Source organism: Amblyomma maculatum, chromosome 7 (genome assembly GCF_055883805.1).
Source record: "Amblyomma maculatum isolate TAMU_Amacu chromosome 7, ASM5588380v1, whole genome shotgun sequence".
Taxonomy (NCBI): Eukaryota; Metazoa; Arthropoda; class Arachnida; order Ixodida; family Ixodidae; genus Amblyomma; species Amblyomma maculatum.
The window spans coordinates 87,156,624-87,170,694 of NC_139350.1; the positions used below are offsets into that span (position 1 = coordinate 87,156,624).

The 14,071-nt window shown below is 44.7% G+C and overlaps 1 long non-coding RNA gene across 1 annotated transcript; it reads right to left on the bottom strand.

The window, feature by feature from the left end:
* Window positions 1–6,313: 6,313 nt before the first annotated feature.
* On the bottom strand, window positions 6,314–10,899 carry LOC146183885 (uncharacterized). The gene is made up of 3 exons (XR_014708512.1): window positions 10,507–10,899; window positions 9,537–9,596; window positions 6,314–6,958 (listed from the first exon to the last, which is right to left on the bottom strand). It is a non-coding gene; the product is annotated as an uncharacterized LOC146183885 (long non-coding RNA).
* Between the last annotated feature and the right edge of the window lie 3,172 nt (window positions 10,900–14,071).

Sequence of the window (14,071 nt, forward strand, 5' to 3'; positions counted from 1 at the left end):
TTTGGTAGTAAGACATCCCGGCAGCTGGTTTGGAGCAGTTTGGGAGCAATATTCTGCTTCAGACCAGGACGGGGCAGGGAAAGCAGTTTGTAGCAGAATGAAGCAGCACTTCAACTTCCGATTTGAACACAAATAGCTGCCTGTATGACGCTGCGACATAGCAATAACACGTAGTACATTTACTTTGGATTCTCCAAGCAGATACCATAATAGTAGCAACACAACGAAGGACACAGTCGGATGCCACCATCTGCTTAAATAAGACTCTCTTCGTCAATTTATAATATGAATTCCTGGTTGAATCCCGCGTACTCCCCTCAATACTTCCATCAAATGTTGAGATCTACCAGAATGTGGCAACATTTTTATACTCGTCTCCTGACGCAGACTGTCCCTCTAAATAACAAGGCTAAAGTGAAAGTGGCCAATGTCGACTACTGCACTGCAATGAAAACTAATGCAGACAGGTAAGCGCTGCATGCTAGAGTGGCCATTCGCCCAAGAACTTTAAAACGTACACAAATTTCAGCTGAAAGCTAGTGCTCCTGTGCTTAGCATGCCAGTGCTATTGGACTGCTTAAAGGTGGCTTATTTTAAGCATATGAGCAAGTTAAGTCATAAGAAATAAATTAATGCCTGGATGCCAGTTACAAGCAGATGTGACTCAACACAATGCATAGTCAAAGGGTTTATGAAAAATGGTTTTAAAAGGTACATGAAGAAGAGGCCAGCCAAAGCATGTAATGTTAATCACATTAAAGTAACCGATCAGGATGTTTTCTGGTTTTATATACCGGTGGAGTGTCCGACAAATTTGGAAGGTACATTGAATTAAAGAAACAGTGAGAAGGGGAAGAAAGAGAAGGCAGGTTGTGAGAACATAACCAAACAGTGCCTACTGCATTGCAAACCTGGATGTAACAGATCTGCATGTAGTAAATTCCTCAATATTATAAAGTTCCTCAATTCCTTGACACCACTCACAATGAAGCACATACATCCGAGAACTCCACATAATAAAGGTGTTGGGGTGATTAAACTTGACATAAGCTACCTATGCCGACTAGCTAGTGCAAGCTACTTCAAATTAACCACGCGACAGTTTCACGATGGAAAACATGAACCAACATGACAGGAACGTTTGACCAAAAGTGCTGGTGCCAGCACATTCATGTGGCTAATGCAGCAGGACCTCCAATTTTCGCTTTAGTGGCAAAATTCTGTTTTGAGCAATTTTCGAAGCCTTCAAATTTTAAGCGCATTGCAGCACTTTTCTTTATTCTCATTTTGCAGAATGTTGCTTGGAGAACTTTACGGAGAATGTAAAGACTACTGCAACTATGAAACATGAGCACATCTTCGAGGAACAAAGCATTTCGGTAATCACAAAAGAGATTAGCTTTCATTATGAAGCCACCACTGCATGAAACTTGCAAGCAGTGCTTTGCCCCCTTTGGCACCAATCGCATGCTATTGATTTTTTTTAGTCTCGTACACGACCACCAAACATGTGCACAGTGCCTTCACAACTGTTTCAGAAGTGATGGTTTTCTTTCAAAGTGCGCATGCCCACCTATCTTATAGGTATGTGTGGCTTTATTTCACGAGAGTTTCGCCTCCGCAATCTAGCAGTTGAGGCATTACGTCGACTGTGCAATTGCAGATGCTATTAGTGGCTCAAGTATTTAACGAACAGTGCGCATGAGAAAGCTAAGACATATTCTAACCTTTAGCCAGTGAAAACCAGGTCTTGTTACTTACTGCTTTCATGAACAAAAATAGAAATTGCGTGCTCACCCTCAGACGGCATCCTGCTTCCATGTTACAGCTGCGATGAAAAAAGAGAAATGAAACGACATTTATCAAGCCGCAGAGCACCAGTGTATGGTTCGCAGTGAGCAGAAAATATTGTCGCAAGTTGCACCGGATGTAATGAATAAGTTAAGTAGACTAGACTGGAGAATCTGCTGAGCCAGTGTTCCAAGGTGACAGCGTTCCCAAGTCTATTCACCGCAAAGAACACGGATGTCATGCAAGGCTCTCGCAAATGCCAGAAACTATGGCTGCCAGCTGGCAAGCATAAAGTTTAGCTGATCATTCGGACAAAACAGAAGAAAAGCTTTCTTCACAGACCAGCATTTTCTGGTCACTTGGACAACATCCGGCCCTTACCAAAAAAGGGGTTCACATGTGCACTAGTTAGTCTAGAAAGGTCAGTATAAGTAGAAGATTACACAGCGCTGAAAGACACAACACAAACCGCTACAATTATTACCGCCTCACAAGTAACTGTTGAAACTTATATAATGTGATGCTTAGGAAATCAGCAGGACAAATCTTAACCCAGCACAAACACAATGTGTAATAGTGGCGCTCACGCCGGCAAGAAAAATTAGCTAAATTAGGCCACGGCTTCAGGACTGACTAGGCAACAGCCTAGGAATCATTAGGTATGAGCTAGCAACGGCAAATGACAAGCTCGACAAGGGGCGCGCTTTCATTTGCGCTTCTTCGAACGCCGCGTCACACAGCAAACAGAAGCAGACCAAGATGTCTAGGAGGTGTTAGTACAGCAGGCATCAGCGGCGTTTGCCGCCTCTCAAAGCCTGAGTTGCTTTGGGACGTTAAACCCCACAAACTGATTGACAGGATAGACAATGCATAGTATCTATAACAATTCTCCGCGTCCACATGTACCATGCCATAAAAGAAGGGAGGAATGTGAAACAGTAGCCAACTTCTTCATTCGCAAGCATCACTCACCGCCACATTCGTAACAAATGCGTAGCAGAATGCGGCACCCAGGCCTTCGCCGTTCACCACTTTAGCCGTCAAAGAGTCTCGTAATTTTTTTCCTTGCTTAATTCGAAACCTCCATTCCTAAGTCAATGAACAGCCAGCTCTGAAGCTGCTTTGCTTACTGCTCTCGTTTGTCTCTCCGCTGGGTATTCAAAATGCTGTGAGGAGGCCATTATTATAGTCATCAGCTGGATTATACGCAAAAGCCTCTCCTACATTACTCCAATTAACCGGTCCTCTGCCAGCCGCATCCACCTGACCCCTGCCAACATCTTAACCTCACCCACCTACCTAACTTTCTGCCTCCCCCTGCTACGCTTTCCATGTCACATACAGTGTGCATTTGTTTACAATTAATTCCGCCCAGGAGCTTATGGCTCCTATTAAATTTACTTGTGAGCAAATATGTTCCGAGCTTCCCTACATTATGTAAATTTTTGCATTAAGCCCTAGTCCAAGACTCGTTATACCTCTGCCATGGTGCGTTGCCATGGTCCCCGTGTGCAGGTAATTTTGGTAGTAAGACATCCCGGCAGCTGGTTTGGAGCAGTTCGGGAGCAATATTCTGCTTCAGACCAGGACGGGGCAGGGAAAGCAGTTTGTAGCAGAATGAAGCAGCACTTCAACTTCCGATTTGAACACAAATAGCTGCCTGTATGACGCTGCGACATAGCAATAACACGTAGTACATTTACTTTGGATTCTCCAAGCAGATACCATAATAGTAGCAACACAACGAAGGACACAGTCGGATGCCACCATCTCCTTAAATAAGACTCTCTTCGTCAATTTATAATATAAATTCCTGGTTGAATCCCGCGTTCTCCCCTCAATACTTCCATCAAATGTTGAGATCTACCAGAATGTGGCAACATTTTTATACTCGTTTCCTGACGCAGACTGTCCCTCTAAATGAACAAGGCTAAAGTGAAAGTGGCCAATGTCGACTACTGCACTGCAATGAAAACCAATGCAGACAGGTAAGCGCTGCATGCTAGAGTGGCCATTCGCCCAAGAACTTTAAAACGTACACAAATTTCAGCTGAAAGCTAGTGCTCCTGTGCTTAGCATGCCAGTGCTATTGGACTGCTTAAAGGTGGCTTATTTTAACCATATGAGCAAGTTAAGTCATAAGAAATAAATTAATGCCTGGATGCCAGTTACAAGCAGATGTGACTCAACACAATGCATAGTCAAAGGGTTTATGAAAAATGGTTTAAAAAGGTACATGAAGAAGAGGCCAGCCAAAGCATGTAATGTTAATCACATTAAAGTAACCGATCAGGATGTTTTCTGGTTGTATATACCGGTGGAGTGTCCGACAAATTTGGAAGGTACATTGAATTAAAGAAACAGTGAGAAGGGGAAGAAAGAGAAGGCAGGTTGTGAGAACATAACCAAACAGTGCCTACTGCATTGCAAACCTGGATGTAACAGATCTGCATGTAGTAAATTCCACAATATTTTAAAGTTCCTCAATTCCTTGACACCACTCACATTGAAGCACATACATCCGAGAACTCCACATAATAAAGGTGTTGGGGTGATTAAACTTGACATAAGCTACCTATGCCGACTAGCTAGTGCAAGCTACCTCAAATTAACCACGCGACAGTTTCACGATGGAAAACATGAACCAACATGACAGGAACGTTTGACCAAAAGTGCTGCTGCCAGCACATTCATGTGGCTAATGCAGCAGGACCTCCAATTTTCGCTTTAGTGGCAAAATTCTGTTTTGAGCAATTTTCGAAGCCTTCAAATTTTAAGCGCATTGCAGCACTTTTCTTTATTCTCATTTTGCAGAATGTTGCTTGGAGAACTTTACGGAGAATGTAAAGACTACTGCAACTATGAAACATGAGCACATCTTCGAGGAACAAAGCATTTTGGTAATCACAAAAGAGATTAGCTTTCATTATGAAGCCACCACTGCATGAAACTTGCAAGCAGTGCTTTGCCCCCTTTGGCACCAATCGCATGCTATTGATTTTTTTTAGAGTCCCGTACACGACCACCAAACATGTGCACAGTGCCTTCACAACTGTTTCAGAAGTGATGGTTTTCTTTCAAAGTGCGCATGCCCACCTATCTTATAGGTATGTGTGGCTTTATTTCACGAGAGTTTCGCCTCCGCAATCTAGCAGTTGAGGCATTACGTCGACTGTGCAATTGCAGATGCTATTAGTGGCTCAAGTATTTAACGAACAGTGCGCATGAGAAAGCTAAGACATATTCTAACCTTTAGCCAGTGTAAACCAGGTCTTGTTACTTACTGCTTTCATGAACAAAAATAGAAATTGCGTGCTCACCCTCAGACGGCATCCTGCTTCCATGTTACAGCTGCGATGAAAAAAGAGAAATGAAACGACATTTATCAAGCCGCAGAGCACCAGTGTATGGTTCGCAGTGAGCAGAAAATATTGTCGCAAGTTGCACCGGATGTAATGAATAAGTTAAGTAGACTAGACTGGAGAATCTGCTGAGCCAGTGTTCCAAGGTGACAGCGTTCCCAAGTCTATTCACCGCAAAGAACACGGATGTCATGCAAGGCTCTCGCAAATGCCAGAAACTATGGCTGCCAGCTGGCAAGCATAAAGTTTAGCTGATCATTCGGACAAAACAGAAGAAAAGCTTTCTTCACAGACCAGCATTTTCTGGTCACTTGGACAACATCCGGCCCTTACCAAAAAAGGGGTTCACATGTGCACTAGTTAGTCTAGAAAGGTCAGTATAAGTAGAAGATTACACAGCGCTGAAAGACACAACACAAACCGCTACAATTATTACCGCCTCACAAGTAACTATTGAAACTTAGATAATGTGATGCTTAGGAAATCAGCAGGACAAATCTTAACCCAGCACGAACACAATGTGTAATAGTGGCGCTCACGCCGGCAAGAAAATTCGCTAAATTAGGCCACGGCTTGAGGACTGACTAGGCAACAACCTAAGAATAATTAGGTATGAGCTAGCAATGGCAAATGACAAGCTCGACAAGGGGCGCGCGATGTACCGCCACGACAGGTCACAATGTCACAAGGCGATTAATGCATATATGAAGCTGACCCTATCGGGCGTCCTATCCAAGCTTTCATTTGCGCTTCCTCGAACGCCGCGTCACACAGCAAACAGAAGCAGACCAAGATGTCTAGGAGGTGTTAGTACAGCAGGCATCAGCTGCGTTTGAAATTGATTGACAGGATAGAAAAGGCACAGTATCTGTCTCAATTGGTTTCGTTTGGTTTCTGGGGCTTAACGTCCCACGCCGCAGTGGAGGGCTCAGGAAATTTCGACCACCTGGGGTTCTTTAACGTGCACTGACATCGCACAGCACGCGGGCGCCTTGCTTTTTGCCTCCATCGAAAAGCGGCTGCCGAGGCCAAGATTCGATCTCGCATCCTTGGGAACAGTAGTCGAGCGCCGTAACCACTGTGCCACCCCGGCGGAGTGATTAAATTTGACTCGGTAGAAACCTCGGCGGTCATGCGAGCATTGCAAAGTCAGGGTGTAGACGAGCCGTACGTGAAAGTGCAAGAAGGATATATATAGGGGCTGCACAGTAAACCATAGTTCTGCATAAAATAGCTAAATTCCTATAAAGAGAGGTGCTGGGCAAAGAGACACGATCTCCCCAGTGCAATTCACAGCTTGATTAGAAGAAGTATTCAGAGACTTGGAATGGCAGCAGTTAAGGATAAGGGCAGATGGAGAATACCTCAGTAATCTGCGATTTGCTGATTGCATTGTCTTACTAAGTAACTCATGGGATGAACTGCAATGAATGATTGATGACCTAGAGAGGAAAAGTAGAAAGGTAGGCTTGAAAATCAATATGCAGAAGACTAAGGTAATGTTCAACAGTCTTGGGAAGGAACAGCGGTTTAAGTTAGGTAGCGGAGCACTGGAAGTAGTAGGCGAATATGTCTACTTAGGACAGGTAGTAACCGCAGATCTGGACCATGAAAGGGAAATAACAAGGAGAATAAAATTGGGATGGAGCACATTTGGCAAGCACTCGCAGATAATGACTAGCAGCTTACCGGTATCGCTCAAAAGGAAAGTATACATCAGTTGCATCTTGCCTGTACTCACCATGCGGCTGAAACGTGGAGGCCAACAAAAAGGGTTCCACTCAAGTTGAGGACAACGCAGAGGGCTATGGAGCGAAACATGATAGGTGTAACATTAAGAGATAGGAAACGTGTAGAGTGGGTCAGAGAAAATAACTCGGGTTACTGACATTCTAGTGGAAATCAGGAAGAAGAAATAGACATGGGCAGGACATGCAGTGCGAAGAAAGGATCACCGATGGTCGCTTAGTGTAACAAACTGGATTCCAAGGGAAGGAAAGCGGAGCAGCGGGCGGCAGAGAGTTAGATGGGCAGATGAGGTCAAGAAGTTCGCAGGGGTCAAGTGGATGCAGCAAGCACGGGACCGGGTTAAGTGGAGGAATATAGGAGAGTTCTTTGCCCTGCAGTCGGTACAGTCATGTGGATGATGAAACGTATCTGCTAAATTACAACAAATAACCAAACTAGCGGTAAAAATACTCCAATGAAATACAACAAGGATTAATATTTATTAATTCAATATCATATTGGATCAATGAATTTTTTTTTTTTAGGCTTCAGCATTGACGGCAGTGTGAAAAGCTGTCAAGGTTCTTGCATAAACTATATAAATATAGTGAACATAGGAAAAGAGTAAGTCTAAATTAAATTAAAAAAATATATTAAATACGCGGAAATCATTATGGTCATTATATTCGACTAATTGTATATGTCAGCAACCCATTGCAACAGCTTGATCTGCAACGTATGTACGCAACAAAAGGTCGGTAAAGGCACAAGTGAATGGTGCGAGGTAAAGGCGAAACAAGAGCCTTTATCGGATTTAATATATTCCATCACTGACCCCCTAAACGGCGAGATTAGGGCACAATTCGCTTAGTATTGATATTAACTAAAATTAACGTAAAACATTTTCTGCACTTTGAAAACGACCACACCAGGTCTTCTGAAAAGGTTTCAGGCGGGGACACATGTCCGAAAAGCGAGTGCGATCTGCTCCGGCGCGCCGCGTCCGGACGAGTCCGATCCGGCAAACCGGCGCTCGCCGCCCGCGTCCAACCGGGCAGATGTCTCCGGCAGTCCGCATGCGAAGCGTGGCGAAGGGACGCTCCGGCGGGTGGCTGCAGCCAATGCGAGCGCGAACGGCGGCGACGTCACGGTGACGTAGGGGGGCTATGCAGTGAAGCGCCTCTCGGCTCCACCGTCGAGGTCCTACCGAGCACACGACGCGGACGCGCCGGCATCTGAAAAACCCTTCAGTATTGTTTCTTCGTGTGCATAAAAAGTCACTAAACACAGGACTGTCAACTACAAGTAAATTGCGAAGATCGCCAGCCAATACTGAAGAGCTGCTACGAGTGATAACTGCGACAACAAGCGAGTTTGTTCGCCCAACCACTGCTGCTGCCCGGTCGATCGCCAAACGTCTGCTCGCTCCGCTGCCGAATGCGCTGCTCAAATCGAGCTTATGTTCATTCTATTATAAGATGGCCTTCTCAGTACCCTGGTGATGACATTCGAACCTTTATTACAGCGTTGGCCCGTTCCGAAGCGCGGTCCGCTGCCTCTTTGGTACGACACCGGCTAGGCCTAGCGACGACTAGGGCAAGCACGAATCGGTGAAGTTCGGCGCCCAGCCCGTCCGCGGGTGGCATCGTTGCCGAAAGCTTCGTACGTGTGCAGGCTTGCTGTTGTTGCACGAGTACAGCAGACAATCCTTCTGATAACATCGCTGTTTTGTCATTTCTTGTACGAGCGTGAATTCATGTGAAGTTTATCAAGCCAAGCAGCCTTCCATCTCCGCTGCACAGTGGCACGGCTGTGGGCGGAGCTTGAGGGAGCTCGCTCGCCGGACGAGCGGTGCTCCATGTGTTCCGGCTGGCACTGGGCGGTAGTTCGCATGCGGCGTTCGCTGCGGCACGCCGGTCAAGCTTTCGCACATGTGTCTCCTGCTTTACCGTCAATTTTTTTTTTTCGCTCTCTGCAGACGGCACCGCAGGAGCGTAGCGACAGATCGTAGAGGTTTGAGCAAAACGTGCGACAGGTAGAAAACGAGGCAAAACCCTGCGCAGAATTTGCTTGCAAAATTTCGCAGGACAATGACAAAGCGTCACAAATATTGCGGCAGCATTGCACACAAAATGAGAAAATAAATCCAAAGAAGGAAAGAAAAAATCAAAAAGAGGCAAATAAAAAGGCATATGTAATAACTGCCAAACGGAAAAGGCAGTAATTATTTGTATCTCAATACGCGCACCTAAAAAAAAACCTAAATAAATTTCGAACGTTGTCAATGTCGCCGAAAATACAAGTTGTATATGCTACGCACTCGGCACGCCAATATGGCACAGTTCAAGGCTCACACTGTAAAGCTCTGTTAAAAATGGCTACCATATGTCCTGCCTGGAACAGCTGATGGCTCAAGCCAAACGACACACAAAGGGCCTCGCGCAGTTGAGCGCAAAATTGCTACCACTGCAAGCGCCTGCCCAGCTGCATGAGCAATGATGGCGCGCATAAAAATAGCGCCAAAGGCGAAATAAGGAACCGTGGGCAAAGTACGCAGACCACAGGCTTAGCGCGGCCCGGCGTCGGTAACTTTGACTGGCCGCAGAGGACGGATAAGTAGGTCAAAATGGCGGCGAGTGCTCCAGCACCACTTACCGCAAGGCTTCGCTCGCCGTCTACCTCCTTGATGACGTCGCGCCGTCTTTTTTTCAGCGTCTGCGTAATTGGGATGCCATGAGGCGTCGTCATGAGCACAAAGATTGCCACACCACCCAAGTCGCGCAGAGACGTTTTATTAAGATGCACAGATTTCATTAAAGCAATAATTGAGAGTACTAAGACAGCTCTAAGAAGAATGAAATGAATAAATAAACTAAAACCCAGTGAATTCTACCACAGAACCCAACAAGTTCTCCCTTCTAGGAACACTTCTGATGGCAATGCCGCTACAAATATAATGGCATCCTTGCTTGCGTGAGTTTTAAAGGCATTTTAAAAGCGAATCAAGCAATGCTAAAGAAAAAAAGTAGCACTTAAATTTTTAACTTTCCTTTATAAAATGTAGCTACTCAGTCCGTTAAAACGATGCATCTCATATGCGCTTTTTATTCTCATTTAGCAGAATGTTCCTTGGAGAACTTTACACAGAATGTACAGACTACTACAACTATGAAACATAAGCACATCTTCGAGAGACAAAGCAAATCAGTACCTTCAAAAGAGACTAGCTTTCATTAGGAAACCATCGCTGCGTGAAACTTGCGAGCAGTGCTTTGCCCACTTCTGCGCCGATTGCATGATATTGGTTTCTTTGCAGAGTCCCGTACACGACCACCAAACTTGTGCACAGTGCCTTCACAACTGTTTCCGAAGTGATGGTTTTCTTGCAAAGTGCGCATTCCCACCTATCTTATAAATATGTGTGGCTTTATTTCACAATAGTTTCGCCTCCGCAATCTAGCAGTTGAGCCATTAAGTCGACTGTGCAATTGCAGATGCTATTAGTGGTTCAAGTAATTAACGAACAGTGTGCATGAGAAAGCTAAGACATAATCTAACCTTTACCCAGTGTAGACCAGGTCTTATTACATACTGCTCTCATGAACAATAAAACTATCGTGCTCACCTGCCGACTACCTGCTTTCCCGCTGAAGCTGCAAAAAAAAAAAAAAACACACATTTATCTAACCACAGAGCACCGGTAAAAGGTTCACAGTGAGCAGAGAATATCACCGTCGTAAGTTGCACCGGATGTAATGAATGTGTTAAGTAGACGAGACCGGAGAACCTGCTGAGCCAGTGTTCCAAGGTGACAGCGCTCAAGTCTATTCCCCGCGAAGAACACAGATATCATGCAAGGTTCTTGCAATTGCCAGAAACAATGGCTGCCAGCTGGCAAAGCATAAAGTTTAGCTTATCATTTGGACAAAACAGAAGAAAAGCTGTCTTCACAGACCAGTATTTTCTCGTCACTTGGAGAACATCGGCCCTTACCAAAAAAAGGAGTTCACATGCTCACAAGTTAGTTTAGAAAGATCAGTATAAGTAGAAGATCACACAGCGCTGAGAGTCACAACACAAACCGCTACAATTATTACCGCCTCACAAGTAACTGTTGAAACTTATATAATGTGATGCTTAGGAAATCAGCAGGACAAATCTTAACCCAGCACAAACACAATGTGTAATAGTGGCGCTCACGCCGGCAAGAAAAATTAGCTAAATTAGGCCACGGCTTCAGGACTGACTAGGCAACAGCCTAGGAATCATTAGGTATGAGCTAGCAATGGCAAATGACAAGCTCGACAAGGGGCGCGCTTTCATTTGCGCTTCTTCGAATGCCGCGTCACACAGCAAACAGAAGCCGACCAAGATGTCTAGGAGGTGTTAGTACAGCACACATCAGCGGCGTTTGCCGCCTCTCAAAGCCTGAGTTGCTTTGGGACGTTAAACCCCACAAACTGATTGACAGGATAGACAATGCATAGTATCTATAACAATTCTCCGCGTCCACATGTACCATGCCATAAAAGAAGGGAGGAATGTGAAACAGTAGCCAACTTCTTCATTCGCAAGCATCACTCACCGCCACATTCGTAACAAATGCGTAGCAGAATGCGGCACCCAGGCATTCGCCGTTCACCACTTTAGCCGTCAAAGGGTCTCGTAATTTTTTTCCTTGCTTAATTCGAAACCTCCATTCCTAAGTCAATGAATAGCCAGCTCTGAAGCTGCTTTGCTTACTGCTCTCGTTTGTCTCTCCGCTGGGTATTCAAACTGCTGTGAGGAGGCCATTATTATAGTCATCAGCTGGATTATACGCAAAAGCCTCTCCTACATTACTCCAATTAACCGGTCCTCTGCCAGCTGCATCCACCTGACCCCTGCCAACTTCTTAACCTCACCCAACTACCTAACTTTCTGCCTCCCCCTGCTACGCTTTCCATGTCACATACACTGTGCATTTTTTCACAATTAATTCCGCCCAGGAGCTTATGGCTCCTATTAAATTTACTTGTGAGCAAATATGTTCCGAGCTTCCCTACATTATGTAAATTTTTGCATTAAGCCCTAGTCCAAGACTCGTTATACCTCTGCCATGGTGCGTTGCCATGGTCCCCGTGTGCAGCTAAATTTGGTAGTAAGACATCCCGGCAGCTGGTTTGGAGCAGTTTGGGAGCAATATTCTGCTTCAGACCAGGACGGAGCAGGGAAAGCAGTTTGTAGCAGAATGAAGCAGCACTTCAACTTCCGATTTGAACACAAATAGCTGCCTGTATGACGCTGCGACATAGCAATAACACGTAGTACATTTACTTTGGATTCTCCAAGCAGATACCATAATAGTAGCAACACAACGAAGGACACAGTCGGATGCCACCATCTGCTTAAATAAGACTCTCTTCGTCAATTTATAATATGAATTCCTGGTTGAATCCCGCGTTCTCCCCTCAATACTTCCATCAAATGTTGAGATCTACCAGAATGTGGCAACATTTTTATACTCGTCTCCTGACGCAGACTGTCCCTCTAAATGAACAAGGCTAGAGTGAAAATGGCCAATGTCGACTACTGCACTGCAATGAAAACTAATGCAGACAGGTAAGCGCTGCATGCTAGAGTGGCCACTCGCCCAAGAACTTTAACACGTACACAAATTTCAGCTGAAAGCTAGTGCTCCTGTGCTTAGCATGCCAGTGCTATTGGACTGCTTAAAGGTGGCTTATTTTAAGCATATGAGCAAGTTAAGTCATAAGAAATAAATTAATGCCTGGATGCTAGTTACAAGCAGATGTGACTCAACACAATGCATAGTCAAAGGGTTTATGAAAAATGGTTTAAAAAGGTACATGAAGAAGAGGCCAGCCAAAGCATGTAATGTTAATCACATTAAAGTAACCGATCAGGATGTTTTCTGGTTTTATATACCGGTGGAGTGTCCGACAAATTTGGAAGGTACATTGAATTAAAGAAACAGTGAGAAGGGGAAGAAAGAGAAGGCAGGTTGTGAGAACATAACCAAACAGTGCCTACTGCATTGCAAACCTGGATGTAACAGATCTGCATGTAGAAAATTCCTCAATATTATAAAGTTCCTCAATTCCTTGACACCACTCACATTGAAGCACATACATCCGAGAACTCCACATAATAAAGGTGTTGGGGTGATTAAATTTGACATAAGCTACCTATGCCGACTAGCTAGTGCTAGCTACTTCAAATTAACCACGCGACAGTTTCACGATGGAAAACATGAACCAACATGACAGGAACGTTTGACCAAAAGTGCTGGTGCCAGCACATTCATGTGGCTAATGCAGCAGGACCTCCAATTTTCGCTTTAGTGGCAAAATTCTGTTTTGAGCAATTTTCGAAGCCTTCAAATTTTAAGCGCATTGCAGCACTTTTCTTTACTCTCATTTTGCAGAATGTTGCTTGGAGAACTTTACGGAGAATGTAAAGACTACTGCAACTATGAAACATGAGCACATCTTCGAGGAACAAAGCATTTCGGTAATCACAAAAGAGATTAGCTTTCCTTATGAAGCCACCACTGCATGAAACTTGCAAGCAGTGCTTTGCCCTCTTTGGCACCAATCGCATGCTACTGATTTTTTTTAGAGTCCCGTACACGACCACCAAACATGTGCACAGTGCCTTCACAACTGTTTCAGAAGTGATGGTTTTCTTTCAAAGTGCGCATGCCCACCTATCTTATAGGTACGTGTGGCTTTATTTCACGAGAGTTTCGCCTCCGCAATCTAGCAGTTGAGGCATTACGTCGACTGTGCAATTGCAGATGCTATTAGTGGCTCAAGTATTTAACGAACAGTGCGCATGAGAAAGCTAAGACATATTCTAACCTTTAGCCAGTGTAAACCAGGTCTTGTTACTTACTGCTTTCATGAACAAAAATAGAAATTGCATGCTCACCCTCAGACGGCATCCTGCTTCCATGTTACAGCTGCGATGAAAAAAGAGAAATGAAACGACATTTATCAAGCCGCAGAGCACCAGTGTATGGTTCGCAGTGAGCAGAAAATATCGTCGCAAGTTGCACCGGATGTAATGAATAAGTTAAGTAGACTAGACTGGAGAATCTGCTGAGCCAGTGTTCCAAGGTGACAGCGTTCCCAAGTCTATTCACCGCAAAGAACACGGATGTCATGCAAGGCTCTCGCAAATGCCAG